Raw genomic sequence first — 18017 nt, 5'->3', positions numbered from 1 at the left:
CAGCATCGTGCTCAGGACTTCCTATAATCTGCTCTCAAATTACTTTCCTACCTCACTGTTTCCTTTCCCTACGGGTACTCATTCTATCCATGAAGCAATGATCACCACTGTCGAGGTCCTCTTCTTATATCCAGCCATTCCCCCCAAATCTTCATCTGTATGCCTAATAGGTTTCTAACGCTAAACTATATTCTTTTTGGTATTCCCACCCGTGTCCTACAGCTGTGCTCCTACCCCAGTTTTCCTGGTCTCAGTCCATTCACCCAGTTGTTCACAACAAAAAACCTGGGAATCATCCTTTATTTCCCTCTTTTTTTTTTATTACTGGCATTCAGTCCACCAACAGCTTTTTTTTGTCCTAAATGTGTACACTTCTCACCATATTTATCAAACCCACTCTATTTATAGATGTAGATAAGATAGATTGATAAATAGATGATAGATAGTTAGATAGATAGATAGATAAAGATACACCACCATCAACTCTTGCCTGGACTTCAGCAAGACACGTATCCTGGTTCTAATCATCCCCAGAGTGAGCTTTCCAAAACATGAATCAGAACGTGTGATTCTTTTTTACAGTGGCTCTCCCCATGGCTTCCTGTTACACTTAGAACAAGTCCAAGTGTCCCCTATGGCCACAGGGCCTTTGTGCCCCACCCTGCCTGTGCCTCCAGCCTCCACTCCAGTTTCCTTCCATCTGGCTGGGTGTGCTCCCAACCACTGTGTCTTCTGGCTGTTCCCCCAGTGTGCCAAGCCCTTTCCTGCCTCAGGTCTTTACATGTGCTGCTCCTTCTGTCTGGAATGCTCTTCCTTAGTCTTTTGAATGTCTGGCCCTTCACATTATTCATGTCTTACTCAAATACCACCTTCTCAAAGCCTGTCCTGACCAATATATCTGGAAGAGAACCCACAACCTTGCCATTTACTGTTCCCTTGTCCTGCTTTATTTTCTTTACATCATTTGTCACAATCCAAAACCATATCTTTTTTACATGTATGTTCATTTTCATAATGTCTCTCTCTCCCATCAGGATATAAGTATCCTGAGGCAGGGACCTGGACATCTAGCTCACTGCTATATTCCTAGTACCTAAAACAGTCAGTGAAATACAGTCAAAATAAAGAGAGAGACAAGAAAAGAGAGAGAAAGACAGAGCTCTGTTTCCAGCTCAGAGTCTGTTCCATTCCAGCAGGCTGTGCTGACAATTTCATGTTTGTAATTTTTTGCTTGTAACAACAAAAGATTGGCAATAACCCAAATGCCTATCAATAGAGGACTATTAAAAACATCATGGAACATGCATACAATAGAGAAAAAAAGCCACCTGTATAAAAGAATGAAAAAGATCACAATGACCTATCTCTAAAATAAAATGAAAAGAGTAAGTAGCAGACCTGTGCTCTGACCATCTGCCTTCCTGTCTCTGGGCCTTTACTCATGCTGCTGCTTCTCTCTGAAATGCACTTCTCCAGACCTTTTCACTCTCTGTCAAATAGCACTTCCCAGAGAATGTACCCCAACAAACTATTTAAAATATCCTTTACACCCCCTCATTCATTAATCTCTTGCCTTACTTTACTTTTCTGCATGGTAATTATCATCATCCAAAATCATATTATTTACTCATACATTTATGTATTTTTTAAAATTGTTTGTCTCTCCTACAGGAATGTAATCACCATGAGGACAGGGACCTTGACAGTCTTATTTGCTGCTGCATTGTCAGGGCCTAGAACAGTGGCTGGCGGAAGTTAGAAACAAGAAATGAGATAGAAAGAGGTAGAACAGAGTTTCTAAGTCAGTTTCTGTTTGATTCTAGAGTATATCAGCCACCACAATATGCTACCCCTCATTCTTAAAATCTTCTGTGTTAGGACCTTAGTGCTTTCAGTCTGAAAAGGACCTTAGAGATCATCTAGTCCAAGTTTTGATTTTGCAGAAGAGATGACTGAGCTGAGAGCTAGGTGATGTGTGGAGGTCCAGGGAATATGGGGTTCAGGGATGAGAGGAGGTTTTTTTCTTTTACTTTTTCAGCTTTGGAGTATGTAATGTATTACATTTTTGTTTTAACTACATAAATACATTTTGAAAAATATCAGTAAGATGGTAACCAGTTCAATAATTCGGGCATAAACACTGTAAGGGTTTGGAGGAACATAAGTCACTATGGGCACAGTCACTGGTCAAAGCAGCCTTCCTGAAGGATGACATAGCTGGTCCTTAAAGGACAGAAAGGATCTGATGGTGAAGAGGAAGGAGCATTTCAGGAAAGCATTGAAGGAGTAAGGAGTGGTTGGTGGGGGGCCGGGGGTAATCCAGGTATAGGAGGGAGACTCTAAGAGGAGAAACCTATTGCCATCTGTAATATGGTTTACTCTGGAAATAGGAACTGGAACATTAATCTATAAATCTTTAAAGCCAGTAATGGAGAAACTTACTCTCTTATGTTTTTCTGGTTTATATACATTAACCGTTTTTTTTCTTTTCTGTAGACAGAATATGTATGCCAAACAGCAGTTACAGATTATTATGGATTGAATTGTGTTAAAAAAATGTTGATGTCCTAACTCCTAGTACCTCCAAATGTGACTTTATTAGGAGGTGGAATGTTGCAGATGTAATTAGTTAAGATGAGGTCATACTGAGGTAGGGTAGGCCCCTAAACCAGTATGATTCATGTCCTTATAAAGAGACAGCCCTGTGAAGACAGAGGCAGAGATTGGAGTTATCTGCCAAGGAACATCTGGGGCTACCAGAAGCTGGAAGAGGCAAAGAATGGATCCTCCCTGGAGGCTTGGAGGGAGCATAGTCCTGCCAACATTTTGATTTTGAACTTCTAGCCTCCAGAATTGTGAGACAATACATTTTTATTGTATTAAGCCACCCAGTTTATGGTACTTTGTATGGCAGCCCTGGAAAAATAATATATAGTTTGTACTTTTACAACCCAATTTTTAAATGAAGCCAAACCATAGTAAATCATCACACTGCTTTCTAAATGGGTTTATGCAGCACTTGGTGAATTTGATTAGAGCTCTCCCTATATCTTTTTGTTGGTTAGTAATAATGATTGCTTACATAACACCCATAAATGTGTGAGCGTCTTTAACTGCTCTTTGCACATAAATCCTTTATAAATTAATTGCAAGCAGAGTTGGAGTAATTCAAGCCACAAAGACTCAATAACCACCAGATTCAGACATAGACCTTCTGTTTTCATTTTCTAGTTGAAAAGCTCAAGCTTCAATAGGCTTTCTTTTCCTTTTTTTTAGTTGAAGCATTAATTTCTGTGTATAGTCGATCAAATGATTTAGTTATTGCTTTCTTAAAAAGCACAGACTCTAACTTTTTGGCTTTAAGTTCATGAACATGTCTGTCATCTGGTCATTTATTATACCTACTCTCTTGACTATAATAACAGATTTAGGACTTACTATCCCAATAACTGCTAACTCATATCCTGAATTAGAGATAAAATTCATAGAGAAATTAATGATACATATACATAAACCCTTCTAGGTACAGAGCAATTTTCTCACGGTTTATATCAAGTTTCGCTTTACTTATCTTTGTTTTCAAGGCTCTCAGCTACTGCCTTGATGACTTCCTTTTCCCCATTTTTTTTCTGTCAATGTAATCTCTTATACTAAAACAAGATTTACTATTTTGTCTTTTTCTTTTCCAGTTCATGTGCTTTCATAATAAGGGTAAAAGAAAATTTTGCCATGTTATCATAAGACAGAACAAATTAGGTTTTTCAAATAGATTCTAGTATGAATTGCAACATGTTTAAATTGATTGCCCCTCCTTACTTTACTCAACTTCAAATTTAATTCTTAATTAATTTTGAATTCTTTTTTTTAAGACTTGAGGATCATGGGAACAAGTTTGAGCTTAGTCACATCATATGGATTTTAATCTTTATAGTTATCTTGTAATGCAAACAAATATTAGTCATTCTAATAAAGGGTTAGAAGAAATGTTTGGATGTCTCATAAGAGTTTGACTCAGATAAGTTATTCCAATAATACATTTTCTCCTCTTCAATTATTGCTTTCCTTCTGGTCTCCTGTAAGCTTCTTAAGTTCCATCTGACTCTTAAATGCTTTAAAGTAATGCTCTGGCTTAAATATATTAGGGGAAATCATCAGATTTGCTTTATTCACAAGATATTACCATTTTATTTGAGGGAGATTTTAATAATTATTGTTTTATATTAAATGGTATCAAAAATACATTTTGTAATTTCCTTTTACATTTTTCCTTAGTCATTCTTTACTGATTCATAATATAAATGGAGAACAGTAGATAGCCCCTCAGTGACTGTTATAAGGATTCTTAAAGAATTGGCTGGTGCTACAAACAAGATGAGTTCTTTTAGCCCTTTATCTTCCATGTCCTCAGGGATGCCAAATAAAAGTTGCATTTAGCAATATTTGCTTCTGATATATGGCACCAGCAAGAGCTCCGTTCAGGTACAGGAATCTGTGTCAAGAGGCAGGTTCTGGCACCATTGTTTTAGCATCTGTCTTGCAGCCCCAGACTGAAATTCTTCTAGGAGTGAGCTGAGGGAGGTGATGTGAGGGTAGCCTGGAGCCTGATTTGCCTCCTGTCTTCTCCTCTCTTAGTTACTTGGGCAGATTCCTCCCCCTCTCTGGATATCAGTTTCCTCATTGGTAAAATAAGGAAATGGCAGATAGCATTTGTTGAATATTTTGTGCCTGGCATGGTTCCAAGCACCTCACATATAAGATCTGTTTAATCTTCACATACTCTCTCAATCCCCCTCCCCCACCAAAGTGTCCTTGCTCTAGAATGTAAACGTCACAGGGCAGGGATTCCATCTGTTTTGTTCACTGGTACCTCTAGAACAGAGCCTGGCACTCAACAAATATACACTGGGTATTGAATAAATGAGGTACAGAGACATTAAGTAATTTACTGATGCTCGTGAAGCTAGTAAAAGGGACTGAGGAATTGATCCCAGGCTGTTTATCGCCAGAACCCATACTCTAAAGCACTATGTTATACTGCATAAAATTAGGTAACTGATAGCTTCCAAAGCCATGTCTCATAATGCTGGTTTCACATCAGAATTATATCTGGTGCTTTAAAAAATACTGATGCCACTATCCCCCATTAAACACTCTGATTCTCCTTTAGTGGGTTTGGAGTCACTACATTCTGTCTGAAAATTTCAAGTGCACTGAATTACATCTAAAATTGAGACTCAATGCTTAAAGTTTATATCAATAAATCTCTTAATTTTATAAATCTTTGAAATTTATTCTGAAAGTAGTTCAGACTGAGTCTGGAAAATAGAAGGTCAAATGGAAGACAGTAGGACCAAAGCCTGCTTCTGAGTTAGGTTCATTATCTGGCTCATGGTTGGGTTCATGGTTGAGATCATGGATCTTTCTACAAAGACTTTCCAACTGGTCCTAAATGTTACATCAGATTGGCCTGTGACTCATAACTAGAGACTTTCTATAGGCTGATCATTAACATATAATGATCTACGTGATTTAAAATCAGTGGTGTAACCATTCGTGATTTAACCATCTGCCTAAATACCCTATTATATAGAATATACTATGTCTTGTCTACAAGGAATTCAATAATCTTGCATCAGCAAAGGAATGAAATTACTACGCTAATATCCCAGTAAGAAGGTAACAGTGATAAGGAAAGTTCTGATAGAAAATGTTATCATTGTTTTTATCAAAATAGTGATTCATAATTTTCAAGATTATACTTCCATTTCAGATATCTGTGTCTAACAATAAATGGACAGCAACCCTCCCCTGAGGCTGGACTTAAGAAATTGTTTTTTACACAGTTTTCAGTTAATGATCCACGCTCTACTAGATAAACAGAATTTTTGAAAAGTACTTTTTGGTGAAGCATTATCCCTTCAATTTATCAGATAATCTTTACCACAACAGTGCAATCAAATATAGAGCTGAATGACCTGAAATAACATACAGCCCAGGAAGACTGGTATTTGATTGTGCTGTAGGTGACTTCCTGAAACTAATTACCGTAACCAATGTGTTTAAAAGTGCCTGTGAAATTGATTGAGCTTCTTAACAAAAAAAGTACTGTGCAGATATCTTAACTCATTTACTTCTAAAAATTCTGTTAGTTTACGTTAGTATAAATTATACAAAAAGTGGATGCCAATTTAGGATTAAATGTGCAAGAAATTATTAGGGTAAAAGCCCGTGACAGAAAATGGAGAGAGAAAATGGGGAATGTGAAATGTAAATCTGATCATATCTTGGTCTTACTTAAAATCCTACAATGCCTTCTTGTGGCCCTTAGAGCATATGCAGTACCTTGAACATGGCCTGTAAGGCTCTGCCTGATTCACTTACCTTCTCAACCTCTTTTGATTCTTTCCCCTTCACCTTCTTCACTCCAGACATGTTGGTAAACTCCTAGCTTCTTGAAAATGTCCTTCTCTCCCGTTCACTGGCCTTTGCACTTGATAGTCAGTCCCTACCTTTTCATAGAGTAGCTAAATCTTACTCCACCTTCACATCTCAGTTTAATCATGACTTCTTCTGGGTACTGTCTCTGACGCTCCATCAAATTCCTTACCCCTTTCATCATTTTTGATAAAACCTAATGCACTGTGTTGCAACTGGGGGAGATAGATGGGCTCCTGAAAGTTCAGATATTTAGGGCTTCCCTGATGGAGCAGTGGTTGAGAGTCCGCCTGCCGATGCAGGGGACACGGGTTCGTGCCCCGGTACAGGAAGATCCCACATGCCGCGGAGCGGCTGGGCCTGTGAGCCATGGCTGCTGAGCCTGCACGTCCGGAGCCTGTGCTCCGCAGTGGGAGAGGCCACAACAGTGAGAGGCTCGCGTACCGCAAAAAAAAAAAGTTAAGATGTTTATACGACTTCTGTTTTGTCACAGTGTGATGCTCTGATGTGTGTTATGTAATTTTCCTCTGCCTTGCAGTAAAGACCACTACTCTCCGTTTTTATAGTTCTGCCTTGTCAAATGCCAACCCATTTATAATTTGTTGTCTGACTTACAGCATGCATTCAGATATTTTCCTGGCCCATCACTATAGTAACTGGGAGAGAGTCCTCATCCTGAAGGAGCTCAGAGGACACAAAAGCAGAAGCCTGAGAAGCAAGAGCCTACACAGAAGAAAGGAAAATCTGAGGTAAGGGTTCTCTTCAACTCTTTCTGTGAAAGAAAAACTTTTGATGTTTGAAATATCTTAGGAGCTGCTTGTGCCAATGTGATGAAATCTTTTGGAAGTTATTGTGATCTTCTTACTTCTTTAGATCTTGTTGATAATATTTAAATGGTGACAACATAACACTGTTTGACCATCTGTCCCACTCTCTGCTGTGTACTTTCATCTAGTGCTATGGCAGTCTAGCTGTCTTTTGGCTGCTGCTGAGGTGGCCAAATCCTGACTCACTACAGTCATACTCTGTCTCTCTTGCTTGGCCAAGGAAACTGTTACATTCTCCCTTCATTTGTCAAATGTAGATATTGGGTTCTCCCTAAAATTTACTGCTGAGCATGGGGCATGAATTAGGATGGAGACTTCATGGAAAGAAAAGTAAAATATATCTAAATCTAAATGGGGGAAATAGGGTGTAAGAGCAAAATGAAGCAGAAAATTACTAGACAGGTGAGAAAATAAATATATTTTCCTAAATCCACTCCAGTGGAAAAAGGGAAAGGCCAAATAGAAATATAACTCTAAGTAGACTCTTCAAAATGATGACAGTCAGGGAGTTAGATTTTCATGACGGTTCACATTTACTAAACTGTAGCCTTGAGACTCATGTTGGAGGTCATTTATATGATCTTCAAATATGCAGGCCTTCTACATAGGCCTTTATCACTCCAGGGAAAATGGATTGGTGGATTCTAAAGGGGTTTACAGTGCAGATAGTAAGAAGAGGAAGGAACAGGGAAAAGTTAGGGAAAGGTATCTTCAGCTGGTATAGTGCCATCTTCTCCAGAACAGACGCTGTTTTCCTCAGTTACCTAGTTACCCAGCACAACACAAAGAGTAATCTATTAGCTCTTAGGTACTAAAAGAGGTGAGTCAAAGACTTCAGGAGATTATCTCCTAGTAGAAAATTAAAATAGGTGTTTCATGGATTTCTCCCTTTCTTCCATCACAGGGTAAAACAGGTAAGAAAGAGGAGGGTTAGGTTAAGGGACAGGGTTAGAATAAGCATTTAAACTTCCAGATGTGACCTGGAGAGCTTATAACTGACCCTGAATAATCTTGTATGGTGTTGGGGTTCCAGAAAAGGTAGAATCCGAGGAAGATGGATTTTATCATCAGGATCTTGGACAAATGATTTGCTGGAAGAACCATAACTGGTGTCCAAGGGATAGAAATCATTGGGATTACAGAGTTTAGAACTTTAAAACATTCTCATAGTACTTGACTACAGAATGCTCCCAGTAAGTATTTCTATTTGTTATCAATGGGCCCATTATTGGTGTATGCTTCATACCTCATTGGCCATTTTACATCGTTTTTAGAAAATGCCTTATTGTATATTTTATCTGCCTAATTTTGAGAATAACTGAAACCATTATGTGTGTTATTAAGAAATTATGTTCTTACACAAGAAGCTTAGAGACATGACTGCTAAAGTCAGACTCTTGATTGGCATTTTCACTTCTTTTAGTGCAAGTTCAAGTCTGTTCCTCCTCCACGGAGGCCAGAGCAGTATATCAAAGCCAGAAGTACAGCTGGTCATCAGAGTTCAGGTTCTTTCCTGCTTCCCTGTGGGAGGGGTCAAGAATACAAACATCCTCAATTGCTACAGCAGGAGGGAACATTAGTCCATTAACAGAACCAAACAGGAAGCACCAAATAGACATTTCTTCTATTTATTTTGTGACTATGAAGAAACATGTAGTTTAGTTCTTTGAATAAAATTTGTCAGTAAAGCATAGGACACATAAAAGGTGTAGTCATTTTGGTTAAAGTCTGACTGCAAAATGATTTCATGCTGGTTTTCATTTTGCTTCCTACAATTTATGCAATACTACATTCTTAGGATGTTGGAATTTTACCATATCTTAAGTTATTTTTTCTTTTTTAAACTGTGAACCAGCAACTTAACATTTGCTGCAGCCTATTGAGATTCACATTATGATTCTCAAGTTTTTAATTACATTTCCCAGATATTTCCCCTCTAGATCCAAGAGGATGTGCATATATTGAGCAGAATAATTTTGCCTCCCTTCAGTTTTTAATAGGGTTCAGAAAATGACTGATAAGGCCAGGAAATACCTCAAATACTTCAGAGATTTGTTTGCCTTACCAAAATTTTTAATCTCATTATATTAGTTGGTTATCCACCCCATTACGTCAGATTAATTCTATTACTTCACTGTCAGTGACAGCAGATAAGAAATTGAAGCAGTGTAATGATTGAAACAAGCCTAATGAAGGAGCAAAAGGAAATATAATTTATGAGTATTTCCAGAAATAGAACAACAAGCCACTTTATTACTCTTATAATTACATGGAATCTCTTAATTCTAAAACATATTTGGCCTGCTGGTTAAAAGGAAAAAAATGTTCCTTGTCAGTTTCCCTCATTATTTTTCTCATCCATCCTGTGGTGTACCAAAGATGGGATGGTGCAAGTGGTCCACCCCTAGTATAGGCAATAAGGGAGTGCTTTATGTGTAGAAAATTTTAAAGGGTTAAAATAAAATAATGATAATAAAAAGCCAGCCTGCTTTTTTTTTTTTTTTTTTTTTTTTTGCAGTACGCGGGCCTCTCACTGTTGTGGCTTCTTCGTTGCGGAGCAACAGGCTCCGGACGTGCAGGCTCAGCGGCCATGGCTCATGGGCCCAGCCGCTCTGCAGCATGTGGGCTCTTCCCGGACCGGGGCACGAACCCGCGTCCCCTGCATCGGCAGGCGGACTCTTGACCACTGCGCCACCAGGGAAGCCCCAGCCTACTTTTTAATATCACTATGCACTGACAATTCTAAGCAATGCCAATCATACTACTTCTCTCTGAAAAAAAATTTTTGTTGGTCTAAATTCTAAACAACTGCTGCCATTACTGAAATTTAAGAATATATATGTAAGCTGAGAATTACCATTTTTTTGATTACCTGTTCTTTAACAAACAGTGTAGTCTACATGGAAATAAACCTAACTCCTCTGGACATGGACTCAGCTACACATGTTTATTTCAAGAATAAGCAGCCAAGTTCTGTTTTTTTCATTTTCATAATCACTGTGCTATAATTTAGTTTGAATCTATGTTTGAACACAGGATTATATAGTAGTACCACAGCAGTTAGAGATATGAACTGAGCCTGAGCAAGTTCAAATAATTTGTAACCATTACACACTTTGGAGACTTTTACTGAATATAACAGAAATTTATGATGAATTTTCTGGTGAAGGTATTTTAGTGGAAATTTTTCAACTGCAGAAACATTTGAAAGCTGCTAGAGCTGATCCCAAAGAACAAAGACCTGGACAGTATTGCAGTTTCTGGAAGTTACTATGAAGTGGGATTTTTATGAAACTCTGATAAACTTATCTTTATTTTAAAGCTTTTCTAATTACTTGTGTATCTATTTCTTCATGTGAAAGAAACATTTGAAATTAAAATAGTGTCCTTCAATCAACTATGAGTGAGGCCACACCAATTCTATTGACCATGACTATGTGAAGATCAATTTGACAAAGCCACTGACAAATTTGCAGAAGTGAAGGCTTAAAGCGGAAAGCACAGTGGAGTTATTCATCACCACCACCATGGGGACCAAAATGTAAGTATGAATATTTTTCTCCTTTTTCCAAAAAACACATCAATGTACTTAAATGTATTAAAACTTAATTTTTTTGCATTTATTAATTTTTAATTAGGATTATTATTTATGTAAAATTTAATAAATGAAAATGGGCACTGTCTGCATTTCTTTTCTGGACATAATACTTTTTGTTCATTTTATTTCATGATTATTACTGAAAATATTTTAGGGGGAGAGGTGTTAAAAATGGTCCCTTTCAGGTGTCAAATACACTAGGTGTGCCACTGCGACCATCTTTTCATTTTAACTCAAAAGAAATAAAACACATTCTTGATTTTTTTAGTAACACAACTTTGTTTTTGAAAATTATGCCAGAAAGCAGTTCATTTTAATAAGGCAAACTTTTAATAAGAAATAGAAGTACCCTTAAATACAGCTCTCATGCACCATAGATTTTGGTAATAATTACATTTCTAATAAATGTATGCTTCATGTCTTAACTATTTCGTATAAGCTTAGTAGGATGAAAAAAATACAGCCTGTTGAAATTTAGACATGAAGAAATAGAAATTATGAATATCTCATAACAACTGAAAAAAGTTGAATCTCTAATTTAAAACCTTCCAATATACGTCCAAATAGTTTCATTATTTAACTCTAGCAAATGTTTAACGAATAGACATCTTTTATGCTTTTTCAGAAAACAGAAAAAAAAAAAAAGGTAACACTCTTCAACTTAATTTATTAGGCCAGCATAACCTTGACATCAAAACATGAACAGGAAATTATGAAGAAGAAATTTCTGCGCAACCTCAATCATGAACATATATATCAGAATTCTTAATTTCAGCTAACCAAACAACATGTACAAACAATAATATGTCACGAACAAGTTGAGTTTGTTGTAATTACACAATGTTAGTTTAACATTAGAAAACTAATCAGTAGAATTTACCACATTAAAAGAATAAAAGGAAAAAATTATATGATCATCTTATTAGAAAAGCAGTTGATTAAAGTCATCATTTGTTTATGATTAAAAATGTCTTTTGGCAAACTAAGAATAGAAGAAAATTTCTTTAATCTAATAGAGGTTATCTACAAAACACCAATAGCAGACACCATGGAAATATTGAAAGCTTTCCTTCTGAGATCAGGAATAAGACAAGTATGAGAATTATCACCATTTCTGGTCAGCCTTATGCTAGAGGTCCTAATCAGTGTAGAAAGGAAAGAAGAATAACTAAAAGAAACAAATAAAACTGCTATTATTTGATATGATTGTGTATATAGTAAAATCCCAAAGTTCTACAGATAGATATTAGAATAAATGAATTTAACAAGGTTGTCTTTGTTAAGCTCATTTAATTCTAATATCTACCTGTAGATTTTAAAAATTACAGTTCTATGACAAGTAACAGTAGGAAATAAAACTGAAAAAATTTATAATTGTATCAAAAAATGTTTAAAATCTAGCAATAAATATTAAGGAGTTATGGGAAAAAAACATAAAACATTTCTGAGACATAAAAAACAAATTAAAGCAGCCCGATGCCACATTCACGTGTTGGAAGACTCAGCATTTAAAAATGTTAATTTTCCTGAAACTGACCTTTAGGTTTAATGAAGTTTCAATAAAAATCCAAGTAGGTTTATATGTGTGCTTAAGTATGTGTGTATTTGTTTAGTTGCGCTGGGTCTTAGTTGCGGCTTGCGGGCTCCTTAGTTGTGGCATGCAAACTCTTAGTTGCAGCATGCATGTGGGATCTAGTTCCCTGACCAGGGATTGAACCCTGGCCCCCTGCATTGGGAGTGCAGAGTCTTAACCACTGCACCACCAGAGATGTCCCCAGTGTGTGTGTATATGAGGAGAGAGAGAAAGGAACTTTAAAAATATTCTAAAGATATCTATATGAAAATTCAGAGGACCAGGTACAGGCAAGACACTCTTCAAATAGGAGGATAAAAGTAGGAGGATTTTTTCTACTAGGTATTAATACTTATTGTATGTCTGTAATAATTAAGATAGTGTAGTATTGGGGTGAGAATAGACAAAAAGATCAGTGGCACAAATCAGAGTCCAGAAGGAGATGCACCTTTGAAATAAATCAATTGTCTCTATATTAAACTGGACACAAAAAGTACCAATAAAAGGAAAAGACTGATAATTACATAATGTTAAAATTAAGAACCTCCGTTTATCAAAAGACACCTTTAATTACCTGTAGTCAAGTTACAGGGTAGAAGAATGTATTATATATGTGAGTCTTGTATCCAGCATACATATAAAGAACATCTACAAATCAATATATAAAACAACCCAATGAAAAATAAGCAAGAGACCAGAACAGACATTTCACAACAGTAGGGTACCCCAACTGCCAACAAATATAAGAAAAGTCTTTAATTTTTTTAGTAGTCAGGCAAATGCATATTAAATTAAATTAAATGCAAATTAAAACCACAGTTAAATATTACTAGATTTCCTCCAGAATAGCTAAAATTTAAAATACGGATAATCCCAAGTATGGGTGAGGATGTGGAGCAACAAGAATTCTCATTCACTGTTAAAATGAAAAAATGATAAATTGTCCATAAAAAGAGAATGGAATTAACATGTATTTATATCATTCATGCATTCAAATGGCAAGCACTGACCTGTGCTGTGTCTCAACTGTCCTTCAGGACAAGTACCATATCTAGTTTACAAAAAAGAAAAGTGAGCTTCAGGGAAGCTAAAGATCTTTAGTAAATCTGTAAATCTACTAAATGGAAGAGCCAGCATCTAAACCAGGTCTTTGCAACTCTCAACGCCATATTCTTTTCAATATATCTATAAAAGCATCCTTTTAAAATGCTATCCTCTCTTTTTTCAAAATAAATATATAAATTTCTCTTTTTACAAATTTAAAAATATCACTCTAATTACATTATTTCATGCATTTTCTGCTTACCCAGAGATAAGACAATGCAGTTTAGAAAATAGTGTGATCTGTGAAAGAAGTTCATTTCTTTGCTGTGTTGATCTCTACGGTTGCTGCTTTCTTTTAATGTATTGTATTTACTTAGTGAACATTATTGCACTAATCTGTTTACACATGTGTGTCTCATTATTAGATTCTAATATTTTTGAGAGAAATCTCTTATCTTTGTGCCATTATATTCCCAGCATATCACACAAATGTCTGTTGAATGAATGAATGAAATTTTATCCTTGACACTTTGACTCAGAATGGGCAAATTCCCATTTTATCTCTTTTAAAGAAAGATTGAAATGACTCTACTACCTTCTAGCAGAATTAAAGCTAAATCATGTTCTGAAAGATAAAGGATTCTACTTCATCTTTACATTTGAAGTGATTCACAAATAATTCCACTTCTTGTTGCTCTATTCATTCATATACTACCTTTCACCAATTATACTCAGAGAGTTTACTGAAAGTTTTGTTTTCTTCTCTTCTGTGTGCACCTACTCATAAACATTTCTCTCAGAATTATGTTCAGCGTATGTCCTACATTTGTATTCAGATGTCAACTTTTTATAGGAGAAAAATCTAAAAATAGGTATCTTGCAGTATATGAACAGAAAATACATTCCTGTTGAAAAGGTTCATGATGACCTAGACATATAAACAGTTGAATGGGAGATGATATACAAGCTACAAGATGCTAAATGATGTGATAGAATTAACTTTAGCCAAAATCTTGCTCATCTGAATGTTATAACTTATAAAAGTTGTGTTAAAAATAAAGAAATGGGGAGATGGTGGGGCAGGGGTGCAAAGGAACAGAAGGGAACAGGGCAGTGCTTTCCCTGTCCACTTAGGCACTGGGAAGCCTGTTGGGATCCTGGGCCTAATCCTGTGCCCTCGGAGCCTCCCTCCTGCCATGCAGAACCCAAGCCCTGCACCTACACCCTCACTCATGGCCCTACCTCCAAACTCCGGAACCCCACACTCCAGAGGCCCTCCTTTCCACGTGCTGCCTCTCCCCTTACATGCAGGTCCTAAGCAGAGGTCCTACCCAACCTTTGAACGTCGCCCCACCTAGGCCCCGCCCCACACTCAAACGTCACCTGCACCCGCCTAGGTCCTGCCCCACCCTAAACCCCGCCCCTGCCTAAGTTCCACCCCCACCTAAACTCTGCCCTCATAACCAAGACATTTTTTTTCTTTCTTTTTTCCTCTTTTAGATTGGGATTCTGTTTTACCTTGCTGATTCATTGTTGTTGATTCTTTTATATTTTTATTTTTCCTAATAAATCTTTTATTTTTCTAATTTTATTTTATTCTTTATAGTTTGTTAGTGATCTCTCTTTTTGGCTTGTTGCCCCCACCCCTTTTTTTTTCTTTTTTCTGCTGTGGTTTTATTTTACCTTTTGCAGTTGTTTCAATTATAGTTTTATTTTTCCTAATATATTTTTTATATTTCTGGTTTTATTTTGTTTTTTACTTCTTGATATTGTACTGCTCTTTTTTCTGTCTTTCTTCCTTTTGTATATTTTTTTACCGCGCCACAAAGCTTGCGGGATCTTGGTTCCCAGGCTGGAGGTCGGGCTCGAGCTCCTATGGTGGGAGCTCCAAGTCCAAACCGCTGGACTAACAGAGAACCTCAGACCTCAGGGAATATCAGTCAGAGTGAGGCCTTCCGGAGGTCCTCATCTCAGCACCAAGACCCAGCTCTATCTAACTGCCTGCAAACTCCAGTGCTGGACATCTCAAGCCAAACAACCAGTAAGACAGGAATACAGCACCACCCATCCAAAAAAAAATGAAATGACAAAAAAATATGTTACAGATGAAGGAGCAAGGTAAAAACTTACAAGATCAAATAAATGAAGGTGAAATAGGCAACCTACCTGAAAAAGAATTCAGAGTAATGATAGTAAAGATGATCCAAATATACTAAATAGCAAAGAGATCACTGAAGAAATCACAGAGGAAATCAAAAAACACCTAGAAACAAATCACAATGAAAACACGATGACCCAAAACCTATGGGATGCAGCAAAAGCAGTTCTAAGAGGGAAGTTTATAGCAATACAGTCTTACCTCAAGAAACAAGAAAAATCTCAAATAAACAACCTAACCTTATACCTAAAGCAATTAGAGAAAGAAGAACAAAAAAAACCCCAAAGTTACCAGAAGGAAAGAAATCATAAAGATCAGATCAGAAATAAATGAAAAAGAAATGAAGGAAACAATAGCAAAGATCAATAAAACTAAAAACTGGTTCTTTGAGAAGCTAAACAAAATTGATAAACCATTAGCCAGACTCATCAAGAAAAAAAGGGAGAACTCAAATCAACAGAATTAGAAATGAAAAAGGAGAAATAACAATTGACACTGCAGAAACACAAAGGATCATGAGAAATTACTACAAGCAACTATATGCCAATAAAATGGACCACCTGAAAGAAAGGGACAAATTCTTAGAAAAGCAAAACCTTCCAAGACTGAACCAGGAAAAAATAGAAAATATAAACAAACCAATCACAACCACTGAAATTGAAACTGTGATTAAAAATCTTCCAACAAACAAAAGCCCAGGACCAGATGGCTTCACAGGTGAATTCTATCAAACATTTAGAGAAGAGCTAACACCTATCCTTCTCAAACTCTTCCAAAATATAGCAACAGGAGGAACCCTCCCAAACTCATTCTACGAGGCCACCATCACCCTGATACCAAAACCAGACAAAGATGTCACAAAAAAAGAAAATTACAGGCCAATATCTCTGATGAACATAGATGTAAAAATCCTCAACAAAGTCTAGCAAACAGAATCCAACAGCACATTAAAAGGATCATACACCATGATCAAGTGGAGTTTATCCCAGGAATGCAAGGATTCTTCAATATATGCAAATCGATCAATGTGATACACCATATTAACAAATTGAAGATAAAAACCATATGATAATCTCAATAGATGTAGAAAAAGCTTTTGACAAAATTCAACACCCATTTATGAAAAAACTCTCCAGAAAGAAGGCATAGAGGGAACCTACCTCAACATAATAAAGGCCATATATGACAAACCCCCAGCCGACATCATTTTCAATGGTGAAAAACTGAAATCATTTCCTCTAAGATCAGGAACAAGACATGGTTGCACGCTCTCACCACTATTATTCAACATAGTTTTGGAAGTTTTAGCCACAGCAGAGAAGAAAAAGAAATAAAAGGAATCCACATCGGAAAAGAAGAAGTAAAACTGTCACTGTTTGCAGATGACATGATACTATACATAAAGAATCCTAAAGATGCTACCAGAAAACTACTGGAGCTAATCAATGAATTTGGTAGAGCAACAGGATACAAAATTAATGCACAGAAATCTCTTGCATTCCTATACACTAATGATGAAAAACCTGAAAGAGAAATTAAGGAAGCACTCCCATTTACCACTTGCAAGAAAAAGAATAAAATACCTAGGAATAAACCTACTTAAGGAGACAAAAGACCTGTATGCAGAAAACTATAAGACACGGATGAAAGAAATTAAAGATACAAACAGTTGGAGAGGTATACTATGTTCTTGGATTGGAAGAATCAACATTGTGAAAAATGACTATACTACCCAAAGCAATCTACAGATTCAATGCAACCCCTATGAAACTGCCAATGGCATTTTTCACAGAACTATAACAAAAAATTTCACAATTTGTATGGAAACACAAAAGACCCTGAATAGCCAAACCAATGCTGAGAAAGAAAAACAGAGCTGGAGGAATCTGGCTCCTGGATCTCAGACTATACTGCAAAGCTACAGTAATCAAGTAATTGATTGTCAGTACAATGAATCATTGTACTGGCAGAAAAGCAGCAATATAGATCAATGGAACAGGATAAAAAGCCCAGAGATAAACCCACGCACAAATGGTCACCTTATCTTTGATAAAGGAGGCAAGAATGTACAATGGAGAAAAGACAGCCTCTTCAATAAGTGGTGCTGGGAAAGCTGGACAGCTACATGTAAAAGAATGAAATTAGAACACTCCCTAACACCATACACAAAAATAAACTCAAAATGGATTAAAGACCTAAATGTAAGGCCAGACACTATAAAACTCTTAGAGGAAAACATAGGCGGAACACTCTATGAAATCAGAGCACGATCCTTTTTGACCCATCCCCTAGAGAAATGGAAATAAACAAATGAGACCTAATGACCTTTTGCACAACAAAGGAAACCATAAACAAGAGAAAAAGACAACCCTTAGATGGGAG

The 18017-nt window shown here is 36.7% G+C and overlaps 1 long non-coding RNA gene across 1 annotated transcript in view; it reads left to right on the top strand.

The window, feature by feature from the left end:
- Positions 1 to 10797, top strand: part of LOC116763507 — a 38543-nt gene extending 27746 nt beyond the window's left edge. The window contains exons 3-4 of the long non-coding RNA XR_004352542.1: positions 7053 to 7184; positions 10625 to 10797. This is a non-coding gene — a long non-coding RNA (uncharacterized LOC116763507). The remainder of the gene's footprint in view (positions 1 to 7052; positions 7185 to 10624) is intronic.
- The last annotated feature ends 7220 nt before the right edge of the window (positions 10798 to 18017 follow it).

This window comes from Phocoena sinus, chromosome 12 (assembly GCF_008692025.1).
Source record: "Phocoena sinus isolate mPhoSin1 chromosome 12, mPhoSin1.pri, whole genome shotgun sequence".
In the NCBI taxonomy this organism is placed as follows: domain Eukaryota; kingdom Metazoa; phylum Chordata; class Mammalia; order Artiodactyla; family Phocoenidae; genus Phocoena; species Phocoena sinus.
Note: the sequence above shows the minus strand (reverse complement) of the source record. Positions and strands in the feature narration are given on the sequence as shown.